Below are 14,813 nucleotides of genomic sequence, written 5' to 3'. Positions count from 1 at the left end.
TATCTGTCATTACCTGGTGATTATTTTGTCTGTTACTACTTGATGATTGTTTTGTCTGTCACTAAATGGTGATTATTTTGTCTGTTATTACTCAGTTGCTTTGTCTTCTACAACTTGGTGATTGCTTTTTGTCATTACCTGGTGATTGTTTTTCTGTCATTATCTGGTGATTGTTTTGTCTTTCACTTAAACTGATTTCTTTTGGCTTTCACTTCCATTGATTGATTTGTCTATTATTCCCTTGCAATTGTTTTGTCTTCTTCTACTACCTAGTGATTGTTTTGTCTGTCATTACCTGGTGATTGTTTAGTCTGTCATTACCTGGTGATTGTTTTGTCTGTCATTAACTGGTGATTGTTTTGTCTGTCATTAACTGGTGATTGTTTTGTCTGTCATTACATGGTGATTGTTTTGTCTGTCAGTACATGGTGATTGTTTTGTCTGTCATTACCTGGTGATTGTTTTGTCTGTCATTAACTGGTGATTGTTTTGTCTGTCATTACCTGGTGATTGTTTTGTCTGTCATTACATGGTGATTGTTTTGTCTGTCATTACCTGGTGATTGTTTTGTCTGTCATTAACTGGTGATTGTTTTGTCTGTCATTACCTGGTGATTGTTTTGTCTGTCATTAACTGGTGATTGTTTTGTCTGTCATTAACTGGTGATTGTTTTGTCTGTCATTACCTGGTGATTGTTTTGTCTGTCATTACCTGGTGATGGTTTTGTCTGTCACTGCCTATTTTCTGTCACTGTCCGTTGATACTAGTGGTCCCCATGTAAACATTCTCAGCCTGTAAACAATATTTCATCAATTGCCCTGGAGACTAGACAATTTTGGGTCCAGTTTCTTAAGTTTCTTCATTTTAGTATGAGAGGCATAGAGTGGAAATAGCGATAACTGCAACAAATTTTTTGACAAAGCAAGAAAAAAAATATACGAACCCATACTCACATTCCTCCAACCAATACTCTATGCAAGTGTTTCTATAATTTATGTCTTGACTGGCAATTGATTTGACTCTGGCGCCTGATGTGTAATGTAAGTATTGGTGTATATACACACGGCACTGATTTCTGGTTCTCGTCTGTGCCGCAGGCAAGGGCTGGCACTGAGAGAGTACCAAGATGGGGAACAGTTAGCTTCAGGCTTGCTCTGGAAAATGTTCATGGAAAGAATAAACAAACATTTTCCCTCAGAGGTAAAAACTGCCAATCCAGCCTAGTTCCTTGCAATATGTAAGCCTGTCTGCGAGAGTCTGTGAATCACAGGCACCAGGACCAGGCTGGTAATTAAACGAACAATTAATCAGTTTTCACTTCGTTTAAGTGGAGGCTTGAACAGCTTGATACAAGTCTGAAGTCTGAATGTTTACCATTTGGGGCCTGCTACATGTCCAACAATTCATTTCGGAATTAAAATTATATGCTGCATTTAATTTCTTTATTTTAATCAAATTTGCTTTTTGTGTCCTGATTATGAGTCATGAGAATGATTCAAGGAATACACCATTGTTGAAGATTTAATTCCAAGCTATGATTCATTTGCATGGAATTGTGAAAAAAGATGTCGAACCTTTTGTGATATCATCATTTGTTTGGAGCTTGAATTATCATTTGTGCATTTCAGTGTCATCTTTTAAAGGATGTGTATGTGTGTGATGTGCTGAGTCAGGAGGTACCGCCTTTCTTTACATATCTAGAATACCTAAAGCTGTGTGGTATTGGATGTCCCTAAATCATAACTATAGATATAGTGGGCAATGGGCTGCTGCACAATTCTTTCAGATGGACGTCATTGAATGGATACAGATAGGATACATGTGTCTGCCTGATAAGGTGTAGGGAGTTGGGGGACACACAATGTCTGCCTGTCTGGGGGTGAGAAGACACGTGTGTCTGCCTGTCTGGGGGTGAGAAGACACACATGTCTGCCTGTCTGGGGTGAGGGGACACGAGGGGGGTGGGGACACACATGTCTGGTCTGGGTGGGGACACACAGTGTCTGCCTGTCTGGGGGATGGGAGGGACATGAATGTCTGGAGGGTGGGGAACACACATGTCTGCCTGTCTGGGGGTGGGGACACACATGTCTGCCTGTCTGGGGGTGAGGGATACACATGTCTGTCTGTCTGTGGGAGGGGACACATGTCTACCTATCTGGGGTGAGAAGGCACACATGTCTACCTGTTTGGGGGTGGGGACACACATGTCTGCCTGTCTGGGGGTGAGGAGGACACACATGTCTGCCTGTCTGGGGGTGGGGGGACACGCATGTCTGGGGGTGGGGTGGGTCACACATGTCTGCCTGTCTGGGGCTGGGGGATACACATGTATGTCTGTCTGGGGGAAGGGGACACACATGTCTGTCTGTCTGGGGGGAAGGAGACATACATGTCTGCCTGTCTGGGGGTGGGGACACACATGTCTGCCTGTCTGGGGGTGAGGTGATACACATGTCTGTCTGTGGTATGAAGACACACATGTCTACCTATCTGGGGGTATGAAGACACACATGTCTACCTGTATGGGGGTGAGAAGACATACATGTCTGCCTGTGTGGGAGTGAGGGACACACATGTCTGCCTGTCTGGGGTTGAGGGACACACATGTCTATCTGTCTGGAGTTGAGGGACACACATGTCTGCCTGTCTGGGGGAGGGAACATATATGTCTGCCTGTCTGGGAGTGGGAAACACACATGTCAGCCTGTCTGGGGTTGGTTGACACACATGTCTGCCTGTCTGGGGGTGAGGGACACACATGTCAGCCTGTCTGGGGGCGGGGGACACGCAATATCTGCCTGTCTGGGGGCGGGGGACACGCAATGTCTGCCTGTCTGGGGGTGAGAAGACACACATGTCTGTCTGGGGGTGGAGGACACACATGTCTACCTCTCTGGGTGTGGGGGACACACATGTCTGCCTGTTTGGGGAGGGGACACAGATGTTTGCCTGTGTGGGGGAGGGGGCACATGTCTGTTGGGGAGGGACACACATGTCTGCCTGTCTGGGGGAGGGACACACATGTCTGCCTGTCTGAGGGAGGGATGGTCTGCATGTCTTGGAGACCACATGTCTGCCTGTCTGGGGAGGGGACACACATGTCTGCATGTCTTGGAGCGGGAGACACACATGTCTGCCTGTCTGGGGGAGGGGACACGCGTGCCTGCCTGTCTGGAAGAGTAAGACACACATGTCTGCCTGTCTGGGTGAGGGGACACACACGTCTGCCTGTCTGGGGATGAGGGACACACATGTCTGCTTGTCTGGGGGTAAGAAGACACACATGTCTGTCTGGGGGTGGAGGACACACATGTCTACCTCTCTGGGGGTGGGGGACACACATGTCTGCCTGTTTGGGGAGGGGACACACATGTCTGCCTGTCTGGAGATGAGGGACACACATGTCTGCCGGTCTGGGGGTGGTTGACACACATGTCTGCCTGTCTGGGGGTGGTTGACACACATGTCTGCCTGTCTGGGGGTGAAGGACACACATGCCAGCCTGTCTGGGGGCGGGGGACATGCAATGTCTGCCTGTCTGGGGGTGAGAAGACACACACACGTCTGTCTGGGGGTGAGAAGACACACATGTCTACCTTTCTGGGGGTGAGGGATCACACATGTCTGTCTGTCTGGGGATGGGGACACATATGTCTGCCTGTATGGGGGTGGGGCATACACATGTCTGCCTGTCTGAGGGTGGGGGACACATATGTCTGCCTGTCTGGGGGTGGGGGACACACATGTCTGCCTGTCTGAGGGTGGAGGACACATATGTCTGCCTGTCTGAGGGTGGAGGACACATATGTCTGCCTGTCTGGGGGAGTGAGGGGACACATATGTCTGCCTGTCTGGGGCGGGGAGGACAAGTGTGTGCCTGTCTAGAGGTAGGGGTTTAGGGACCCACATGCCTGTCTTGGAGTGTAGAGACACCTGTTTGCCTGGTTGATGGTTGGCCGAGTGAGTGAGGTTTGATAATGCTGCATCAGCACAATGTTCACGTAACCATGTTTTGACAGTCAACAACACCATGGAACGATCAAAGACCCCCAAGACAAACGGTCACAGCAGGGACAGAGTGTTTCTTGTTAGTTGGTCTGAGACAGACTGAAGCCTTTCGTAGTCAGTGTGGGTTTCAATAACAAAACTTGTTTCCTGCCCACACAGCTTGCTCCAAAGCCATTGTGCTTTACTTAAGCAGGAATGTTAAGGAAACAGTTTATTTGTATATTTCTACTACTTTTAAATTGATTCAGCATTAAAGACACTCCTGATGCATCAAGTCGGGAGTGTCGTGAACATTTACGACGTCAGTGTCGACATATCTACGTATATTTCGTGTTACATCAGTTCCAGCTCACAGGCATTAACATCTGTTAACAAACATTTTGATAGCGACACCAGGTGGTTTAGCTCTTGTAAGGAGAGAATTACGAAACAGCAACTAGGGATGGTCCCACTTCGTCCATTCACTCCCTCATTCATGATAACACTTTTAAATATGGGAACTATTTTGTTTTAAAATCTGTTGATGGAAACACATAAAAGGAGAAAAGTTTTAATGAGGAATCCAGTGTTTCAGTATATTAATACTCGTTCATCAGGTGATGTCACAATTTTGAAGTTTCGGAGTGTATTCTTATAATTGTCATGGTACTAATATGGCTTAGTGTTTGTTTGTTGTTTAATGCTGCACTCATCAATATTCCAACTATATGGCAGTGGTCTGTTTATAAACAAGTCCAGACCAGACAATCCAGTGATCAACAGCATGAGCATCGATCTATGCAGTTGGGATATGATGTGATGTGTCAACCAAGTCAGCGAGCCTGACCACCCGATCCCGTTAGTCGCCTCTTACGACAAGCCTGGGTTGTTGAAGATGGCTTCATGGAACGGGGCACAAGTCAGGAAGAGAATTGATGAAGGAGTTGAGGAATTGGGGAAGACATGAGTTGGGGACGGATAACATTTTTAAACACGGATTAGGTTTCCTTGAGATATAAGCATCCATAGAAATTAATTTTTTTGATAATAGTTCCAAGGCAAATTAGATACTCTTTCAGTGCTGCTGTTTTCTGACAATATCTTTAATATACTGATGAAAATATAGACTGCTGTGTAACAGACTTGTCCATGTAGTGTGTCTTTATTATAGGGGGTAGCCTAGTGGTTAAAGCGTTTGCTCTCCACGCCAAACACTCAGGTTCGAGTCCCAACATGGGTACAATGTGTGAAGCCCATTTCTGGTACCCCTGCCGTGATATTGCTGGAATATTGCTAAAAGTGGTATAAAACTAAACTCAGTTTGTGAAGATCACTAACAGTTCGGTGTAGGGATGGTCAGGTGGTGTTTATTGGAGAGGGGGTGGGGTTTATTATGATGAATACCGTAACTCTTCTCACATGTGTCTTATGCCTGCAGTGCACATCCAAAAAGCAAGTAGAGACAGCTGATAACCCAGCCTGATGTTGTTCAGTGTGTGGGTCTGTGTAAGTGTGAGGGGGGACAGTTGATGTGCTACTGTCAGCCCATGTTCTCCACATCACAAGACATGCATATCTTAATTGCCTCTTGAGTGTCATTATGACGGTGTTAGCGGAGCAGGGTGCTGATCTTGGGATCGGAACATGTTAGTGTGTTGATGCTACGCTCGTTATTGGAGGGATCGTGTTCGGGGGGATTGAGGGGAAGGATAAATTAAGATGCGGGAGGGAGATTGATGTTTTTTTGGTTTATAAAAGGGAGTACTTAGTAAGAAAGGCTTTGTGAAAGTATGAAAGGTTTTTAAAGAGAGTTTTATGAAAGGATGTACTGATTTAGATGAGAAGGAGGTGTTTCTTCCTTGCTTAATGATGTGGTTCTTTAAGAGAAGGTGTTTTTTCATGGTTGGAGTGTTTGCAGAAAAAGGTCTTGTGTATGAAAGGGTGTAGTTTATGAAAGGGTGTAGGAAGAGAGGGTTTATGAAGAGATGAAGAGAGGTTTTGAGAGGGTTTGAGTTAGTTTATGAAGAGAGGTTTAGAGGGTCTTATGAAAGGGTGTAGTTTATGAAGAGAGGTTTAAGAGGGTTTGAGTTTAGGAAGAGAGGGTCTTATGAAAGGGTGTAGTTTATGAAGAGAGGTTTAAGAGGGTTTGAGTTAAGGAAGAGAGGGTCTTATGAAAGGGTGTAGTTTATGAAGAGAGGTCTAAGAGGGTTTGAGTTAAGGAAGAGAGTGTCTTATGAAAGGGTGTTTTTTTCAGAGAAGGTTTTATGAAAGGATAGATTTTTTGCAGAGCGATTTTTATGATAGGGTGGATTATTTTGCAGAGAGGGTTTTATGAAAGTGTTGAGTTTAGAAAGAGATTTTATGAAAGGAGGGAGTTTTTGCAGGGAGGAATTTATGAAAGTGTTGAGTTTAGGAAGAGAAGGTTTATGAAAGGGTTGAGTTTGTAAAGGGAGGGTTTTATGAAAGTGTGGAGTTGAAAAGCGGACTTCATACCAGGTAGGGTTTAGCCATGATAATATGGATGATGAAAACAGTCATGTCATAGCTGTCCATTTTGTCAGTTGCTCTGAGATGTTTGGTCAGTTGGAGCTCATCAAATGATGCATCACTGGCAGATTTTATACACAAAAATCAGTCAATACAACCTGTGTTGTATAGTTATTGTGATACATAAAAACTGAAACCAACATATCTCATATTGTTTCACAAATAAGATAGTACCAGTTTCACAGAATATTTCTATTTTAAAACCTTTCAAAAATCTTTATAAGATTAAATTGCAATTTTAGTTGTCAGAAATGATCCAATGTAGCCATATAATAGAATAGGGTCCGACCTAGTTTGTACAACTGACCACTACTACCTAGCATTAAAACAAGTGAGTGAGTGAGTATGGGTTTACGCTGCTTCTAGCAATATTTCCGCAATATTACAGTGGGGGACACAAGAAATGGGCTTCACACAATGTACCCATGTGGGTAATTGAACCCAAGCCTTCAGCTTGAAGGAGCGAACACATTAACAGCTAGGCTACCCACTGCCCCAATAAAGCAAGTGTTGAGCTGTCAAGTGTAGCTATGGTAAAATATATCGGTTCAGTTCTCTGTGGAGGCAGCCCTCACAGGAGATGGTTATACTTAGACATATGATAATCATCTAGTTTCTTGTTAAAACATGTGCACTGTTTTGTAACGAGACACCTGTAGATGCCATGCCTAGCACTTATCTGCAGCACTCCCTGGGGCACTGGGGAAGGGAGGGGATAAAATGTCATCATTCATCGTTTTTATTCCAAATAATTATTATTCCGGTAAAATATTTTAAATCTTTCAAGTGTTGATTGACTTCACATTACATATTCAACATGGCTTTGAACTGGTCTTAATAATTCCTGCTTTAATTATTGAGAAAATTGATCAAACAGATACTCTGTCAAAGTCATTTTGTACAGCTTGGGAATATTGGGTTTTTTTATTGGTTTTATTGGGTTTTTTTGTTTGTTGTCGTTGTTTGTTGTTTTTTAGAGGGGGGGCAGGAGGGTTCAGACAGGGCTTTTAACATTTGTTTGCATTGATAAAATCTGAGTTAATTTTTGGGTGAATGTATCCTTTGTGTTCATTACTTTAAAAAACTGTGTTCACTTATCATTTAAAAACTGGTACCATGAATTCAATATTATCTATAGAGGTTTAGCTAGTATCCTTCAACGATTATATATTGATATTTAGTCGTTTTCTACAGTTTATTCACGGGGCCGTGTTTGTTTCAGTGGATTACGTTGATGAAAATTCTGTACTATTGCAGATTACGTTTTTTATGCTGCTGCTGATCCACCTTTAATATGATGTACGGCGCCATGTTTATTATATTCACATTGCAGTTGCGGTACTAATTTATCCAATTCTACCTCTTTATTAATATTTACTTTGCGCTTTGGCACGCACAGCAGATAGGTCGCGATGCAGAGTCTAGTATGACTGATACACGGAACCCTCGCCAGTCTACTGCTGTTGGCCGACTCTCCCCCGTGGTGGTGTTCCGCTAGAGTGGTGGAGAGGTGTGGGACGTAGTCCGCCATCTCCAAGAAGCATTCTGCTTCCCAGACATCCCATCGCCGCAGCAGAAGACTAGAGGGTTTTTCTACTACATCTCAACAACCGGTGACCGCTCCCATCGAAGTTTGGGCCTGTATGATGATCAGCCGGTCATCATACCGATGTACATCAAAGATTGACCGGATGTCGCACAGATCAGCATGCAGCCTGATGTACCAACGCAGATATGCGGCGATCGCCCTGAGGGTCCCATCATTACCAACACTCAACGCAGACGCCGCGACACCCAGGGCAGCGCCGACCTCTGAGGGAAAATCAACGAAGTCTACTAGGACTTTCTCAACCGAGATTGTTCCAGCCGATGACCTGACCTCTACGATGATCAGCTGATCATCATACCCGGCGACGCCACAAGAAACGACATCGACAGCTACAACGACATCAGCAGAGATCACCATGCAGCCTGATGCCTCTACACTGATGTCGGACGATTTTCCGTGGACCCCATTAACACCGCAGATAAAGCATCTACGACCTCGCCACAGACCATCCCAGAAGACATGATGCGACAAATTATGAACATCATGGAGGACCAATATCTGCGTAGCAGGGTCCGAGCCTCGCTGAAGGCTCCAACGCAGACAGCACCCCAGAGGCACCCCCGCCAACGTAGCAGCCAGGACGATGTCACCTTCGCGGCGGAAGTCACGGACCACCTTGACGGCGACCTAGATGTACAGCTCTTTCGCGAAGGCCTTCGCCGGCGGAAGGACCTAGATAGACAGTACAGCAGCTGGCGAAAGAACCTAAATGTACAGCCTTCGCGAAGGACTTCGGCGAAGGCAGGATAGATCATCACCTTATGCGGTTTCATCCCCAGATGTGGACTCGACCATCAGACATCACGGAAGCCTTCGCTGAAGGTCATATCGTCGTTCCCCGACCGACGCAGAGGAAGCTTCGCCGAAGGCATGCCCAAGCGACACCTGAATCCAGATCATCATCATCTAGAAGGACATCGAGGGACTATACAAGAGCTTCGCAAAACTATCAACGCCCCCTCACAAGTCTCCGAAGATCAACCCATAGACAAGTTGATCATCGATATCAAGTATAAGAACTACAATCGTATATTGGTTCTGTTGAATCCATGACGAGACGTATGTTCGCTGGCCTAAATAGATCTAGAACGATCAATTAGACACTTATCACCAGACTTGAATACCGACTTTCTGAATATGATAAGATGATCCATGCGCCACCACTTAGGCAAGCCGCATCCCACATCCTGTTAAACACAGAGGCTGTTCACGAAACAAGCCATATATATATATTTATATATATATATATATATATACTAATCGGCTTTTGACTCGACACCTTCAAGCGATGGTCGCGAAGGCTAAGTGGCTCCAAGTCTACTTCACCCAGAAGATCTAGAAGGGATACTTCGAGAACTTCGCGCTAAGTCTCCGGCGCTCACCGAGGAAGTCTCCTCCAAGGTTTCCATATACTAGCCACTCGTCATATATAGCTACTCGCCAGTCCGTTTCAAGACGCCGCATAAGTTGATTATCAACTGTATGCCAGATGCCGCCTATAAGCCTACGCCGAAGATAATTGCTCAGGCTATTTACAACACAGAACGCCGCTGTATTATTAGTCAACGACATTTCATAGATCTTCACAGAAATCAACTATTCGTATAAATTGCTAATATACAACAATCCCGACGACGATCACGATTATCTACATGCGACCTACCATTACGCATATCTGCAGACAATTCAATATCGAAATTGAACAGCAGCCTTGTTACAGCGAGTATAACTCTTAATCGTCAAAGTTTCTGAGAAGAAATATGTACAACAAGTTCAACGTTAATTCTACAATTATGACCGATACATTCATGTATACAGTCTACAAGCTCACAACTTGCAAGTTGTTTATACCCTTATATATAAGGAAGTCGGAATTATATTCAAAACTGAAATTACTTTCACGACAACCAGGAAAATAACCTACCCAGCATAAAATTACAGAGCTAGATATTTCGCCGGAGGTTTCGCAGCGGTTACCATTAACCCTCGAAACACGTGGTCACCGGATAACCGGGAAGCTACGGTGAAGACCGACGTTTATGCTAATATCAACTAATTTACAAGAATTTATTCAAGGTGGGTTTTTCCCGCTACACGGTGACATCACAGCTGGTATTATACAGAATCAAAATGCCTTGTTCTGATTGGACCGCTGAGGGACAACGACCTACACAGAGGTCGATCTCTATTCACAGTTCAAGACTTACGCCACAAGTGACAACTATATATCAGTGAACGAGCAAGCCTCATTACAGTCCAGTTAACCTGAACATTCATGATTAGACTGCCTTTCTTCAAGATAGAGACCTCCCCTGTCAAGTTAAGACGAGGGATCGGCAGTCAGGCTTATTTTACATAAAGTTCAACGAGGACAGACACACCTGGTTGTGCACCTACATCGTCAAGGACTTACTGCAGCGAATTACCTAGACGAAAGATACAAGTGGATCTAAATCCACAGCGCTTCAGAACTACAGCTGAATTTCATCAAGCGACTAACACAACTAGATGGTTAGTAAACCTACTAAACTTCTGTTTGGAGAATAAACGGAAATTTCACGCCAACCTGGGATATGAATATAGTGTTCCAACACCTCACAAGTGAGGTTTATGAACACGCTTTGGATGACATACTTGGACCCCATGATACGATGATTCTATCAAGATGGCCAGCAAGAGCACTGTAAATTTATCTCCAATTAAACCAAACAGGAGTAAAAATGCAACAGATTATTTCCTCTATCATCAACTTACGAGAGAGAAGTCTCATGTACTATATCTCCATTTGGATCAGAACTGTCATACTCACGTGCATATGCGGATGGACCTATTCCGACCCTCCATGAGCTTAATACTCATGATATTATAGCTTAACTTCTACAATTGTTCCACACAAATGTGATTGAAATATTGAGGGTTTATTTCTGGAGATCCGATATGGTGGTTGCAAACCATTATCTGAGAGATATCACCACCGAGGACGCCTCAGGTATACACCAATTCGATCCCATGGTCCTCGCACAACAGCTGACAGTTCCTCGGAGAAGATAAGTCAATCTAACAGATTTTTACTTATCTTATAACAATACTAAATAGCTTCATGCTATATATAATTTACTTAAGTTCCTTTTATCATCACAGTACTATGATTATTACATCATACAATATATAAGTTAACAACTCTACAGAGTTTGTTATTATATATATTTACCTTAAGTTATTCATATCTTAAGAGTAATATTATGGTTACATGATAAATGCATCAGCTAACAAACTCTACAGAGTTTTGGCTATTTTATACATAGCTTAAGTTAATTAAGCTAACAAACTCTACTGAGTTTTACTATTATATAGGTAACTTAAGCTAATTATACCTTAAGCATAGTACTATACTCATATTATTAAAATATATTGGCTAACAAACTCTAAGGAGTTTTGCTATTATATAGGTAGCTTAAAGCTTATTCATATCTTAAGCTTAGTACTATGTTTATATCATATAAGTAGATTAGCTAACAAACTCTAAAGAGTTTTTGCTATTTGGCTTAAGTATCATCATATTTCTAAGCAATATGGTTATATTATAACATGTATTAGCTAACAAACTCTACAGAGTTTTAGCTATTATATATGTAACTTAAGCTTATTCATATCTTAAGCGCAGTACTATGTTTATATCATATAGGTATATTAGCTATCAAAACTCTAAAAGAGGTTTTGCTATTATATATTTCAGCTTAAGTTTCATCATATTTTAAGCTTTATAGTTACATTATAACATGTATTAGCTAACAAACTCTAATGGAGTTCTTGCTATTATATATGTGGCTTAAGTTTTCCTTCATAAGCTCAATACTAGGGTTTATATCATAGCTAACAAACTCTAAAGGGTTGTTTTCGCTTATTATACAATTAGCTTAAGTTTTCATCATATCTTAAGCAGTATGGTTTACATTATAAAAGGTATTAGCTAACAAAACTTCGTGGAGTTTTGTTATTATATATATATAGCTTAAGTTTCATCATAACTTAAGCTCAGTACTATAAGCTTAGTACTATGGTTACACTATAAACATATTAGCTAATAAACTCTACAGAGTTTTTTGGCTATTATATATGTAGCTTAAGTTAATAATATCTTAAGCCACAATACTATACTCATATTGTAAAATATATTAGCTAACAAACTCTACTTTGAGTTTTGCTATTATATATGTAGCTTAAGTTCATTATATCTTAAGCACACTACTATACTCATATTGTAAAATATATTAGCTAACAAACTCTCATGGGGTTTTGCTATTATATATGTAGCTTAAGTTAATTATATCTTAAGCACACTACTATACTCATATTGTAAAAAATATATTAGCTAACAAAACCCTACAGAGTTTTGCTATATATATGTAGCTTAAGTTAATTATATCTTAAGCTCAGTACTATACTAATATTATAAATATATATTAGCTAACAAACTCTACAGAGTTTGGCTATTATATATGTAGCTTAAGTTAATTATAGCTTAAGCACAGTACTATACTCATATTATAAAAATATTAGCTAACAAACTCTACAGAGTTTGGCTATTATATATGTAGCTTAAGTTAATTATAGCTTAAGCACAGTACTATACTCATATTATAAAATATATTAGCTAACAAACTCTACAGAGTTTTTGCTATTATATATGTAGCTAAAGCTTATTCATATCTTAAGCTCAGCATTATATCTATATCATATAAGTATATTAACTAACAAACTCTAAAGAGTTTGCTATTATATAATTAGCTTAAGTTTAATCATATCTTAAGCTTAGTACTATGTTATATCTTAAAGTATTTTAGCTAACAAACTCTAAGGAGTTTATACTAGCATATTAACAAGCTTAAGTCTATTAGTCTTAAGCATTGTATTAATGTTATATATATACTTTATCATAATAAGTACATGGTAATAACCTTTTTATATGGCAGCTGATAAGTTAGCAGCAGGAATTCATCAGTTCAGTGCCAAGTATAAAATATCAATTTTACTCCAAAATTACATATTGTTAAGAAATATACTCTTGTATATATATAGGTTATCACGCGAGTGTGTTTTGGGATGGTTCTTATCCTTCATTAGGAATAAACATTGTACTTAGCAAGCCTTGGCTTTATCCTGCCAAGAACGCTATCCATTGTATGATAAATATTAATTACTCATGGAATCTATCAACTTTCGGTTTATCTAGCTGAAAAGTTTATAATCTAAAATGTGTCATATATTCCTCTATGTAAACTGCACACACAAATCTAAACTGCTAGACCTACATTACTTTGTGAACACTATAAATATGGCGACATGTAAAAACAATTATCACACAATGGATAGTGTTCTCGGCAGGATAAAGCCAACAGATATTTTCGGTATCCGTTGGCGTCATATACGGATATCGATGCAAATTAGAGAGGTCATATGCAAATTTCAGTGACTACTTTCATAGTGTAAACAAACATGGCATCAAGGGTTGGCGGTCGTGTCCGGATTTACTGGCGTGGTTACGGTACTGTCAGTGCTTTGATCCCAGAAAATTCATGCCTGGTTTTGATAGATGGAGTAGATTACAAAGCGAAGATAGAAATTCATAGGCTTACGAAGATACCAACATCAGTTCCCCGACCGACTGTCAGTGTTAGCTAGAGAACGGTGCACAGTGTCACGCTAACATTAAAGCGTATTTGGTTGTTCAAAAGGTTAATTGAAGGTTTCTGAAGTTCCACGTGAGTTTGTTGTTATTTTTCAAATGTAAGCTAAGATTTGTTGACAGCAATACGTCCTTTAGCATAAAAGCTTACTGGGAACTAGATGAGCAGCGCTGAGTGATCAGGAGAAAATTATGTCACTGGGCTTGTGACGTAACGTAATACTCCGCACATATTTGTGATGTCATAGACATTCCACGAAGTTTAGTTTCATGATTTGTGGCATTTGAAATCACATTTTTTTAAATTATAAAGCGAAAATGACATTGTATGATAAATAGGTTATCACACTCGTGTGTTTTGGGATGGTTAATATCCTGCATCATGAATAAACACTATGTATTCAGCTCGCCAAGGCTTGCTAAATACAATGCTTATTCCTAATGCAGGATATTAACCATCCCAAAACTCACTCGCGTGATAACCTATATATATTGGTAGAAACTCCCACCACCCCAAGTTTTGATGACTTTTGTTTGTTTTATTTTATGTCCACCAGGTTTGAACAAATAAATCATTAAACAAAGACGTATAAACTGTGGCCTAACAGTTCATATCACAATATTTGCTTTGTTGAGACATATAAACCCACTTGTAGTTGTCGGTGTGTGGTTATGCTGATTCAGCAAAATGCTTTTGATCAGTACAAGGTAAAGACCTGGTGGGGTGTATCAGGCACAACAAGCTCACTGGGGGGCAGGGAGAGTTCAGTTTTCCCCACATGATAATTGATGCTTGTTGAAGAAGGCTGAAGAGACTTTGACAGAGCAGAATAACAGGAATCTCTTTGTTTAGTTACTGTGGAACTGCTGGAATGTAATTTATCTGTGCTTGGAATGAGAACTCTATCTGGGTGTTCCTTCAGAAGAATTTCCATTTGACCATTAGTCTTTAGATGGATGGACTTTGTTTCTTAATTAATT

At 41.1% G+C, this 14,813-nt stretch overlaps 1 protein-coding gene across 1 annotated transcript in view; it reads left to right on the top strand.

Annotated features, from left to right (window-relative positions):
• The window catches only part of LOC124280726 (lipoxygenase homology domain-containing protein 1-like), a 124,333-nt gene that overhangs the window by 49,095 nt on the left and 60,425 nt on the right, over positions 1-14,813 (top strand).

Source organism: Haliotis rubra, unplaced genomic scaffold, assembly GCF_003918875.1.
Source record: "Haliotis rubra isolate DU_JTF1 unplaced genomic scaffold, ASM391887v1 Scf272, whole genome shotgun sequence".
Taxonomy (NCBI): domain Eukaryota; kingdom Metazoa; phylum Mollusca; class Gastropoda; order Lepetellida; family Haliotidae; genus Haliotis; species Haliotis rubra.
Note: the sequence above shows the minus strand (reverse complement) of the source record. Positions and strands in the feature narration are given on the sequence as shown.